The sequence below is a fragment of the Chrysochloris asiatica genome, unplaced genomic scaffold (genome assembly GCF_000296735.1).
Source record: "Chrysochloris asiatica unplaced genomic scaffold, ChrAsi1.0 scaffold00373, whole genome shotgun sequence".
Classification (NCBI taxonomy): domain Eukaryota; kingdom Metazoa; phylum Chordata; class Mammalia; order Afrosoricida; family Chrysochloridae; genus Chrysochloris; species Chrysochloris asiatica.
In genome coordinates, this window is record NW_006408891.1 from 153,459 (window position 1) to 154,280 (window position 822).

An 822-nucleotide genomic window follows, 5' to 3' on the forward strand; every position below is an offset into this window, starting at 1 on the left:
TGTGCACAGAGCAGATAGCATTGATACTTGATTTGAAGACTCTCTCCCTCTCTGTTGGTATTTAGAGTAACTACCGCTTTGAGTATTGGTCAGGTTAATCATGAAGATGTATCTTCTGTCACTGTAGCTGTTCCCTTGGTTTCACTTTTAATATTACTTCTTTTCATTTTTTTAAATTATTATTTTCCCAAATTTTTTTGAAGGTGTTTTGACCTTGACTTTAAGTTCATAACTAATTAGAATTTGATTAATACGATATAGTTAAACTGCTCCTAATATCCTATCATTTTCAATGATAACTTTTCCCCTGAGATTAAAAATTTTAATGCATGTTTTCAAATGCGTTTTTAAGAGTTCTTAATTTTAGTTTACTTTCCAGGTACACACTAAAATATCACTGATGGCTAATTGTTCACTTTGCAATATTATTATATCTTTCTTTAGGTGTTTTAAACTTTCCACAATTAATTTGATATATTATTGTTTGTTATGCAAAAACTATTCCATATCATTATAAGCTTAATACATTGCAGAGATGAGCTGCTAACTGCAAGGTCAATGTTTCAAACCTGTGAGTCATTCCTCATAAACCCTATACAGGGATGTTGTAAGCTGGATCCTACTCAACAGCATTTAATAGCAACCACAACAAAATTAAGCTTCCTAATATGAGGTAATAATGTTCCATCTTATTGGAAATCTGGTACAAATTTCTTTAAATTAAACCCCAAAATTTGTAGACAGTGTTAACATTAGGGCATATTTTATAAACATTACATTGCATTAATAGTCCTGGTATGGCAGTGTAGGATAAGCATTCAA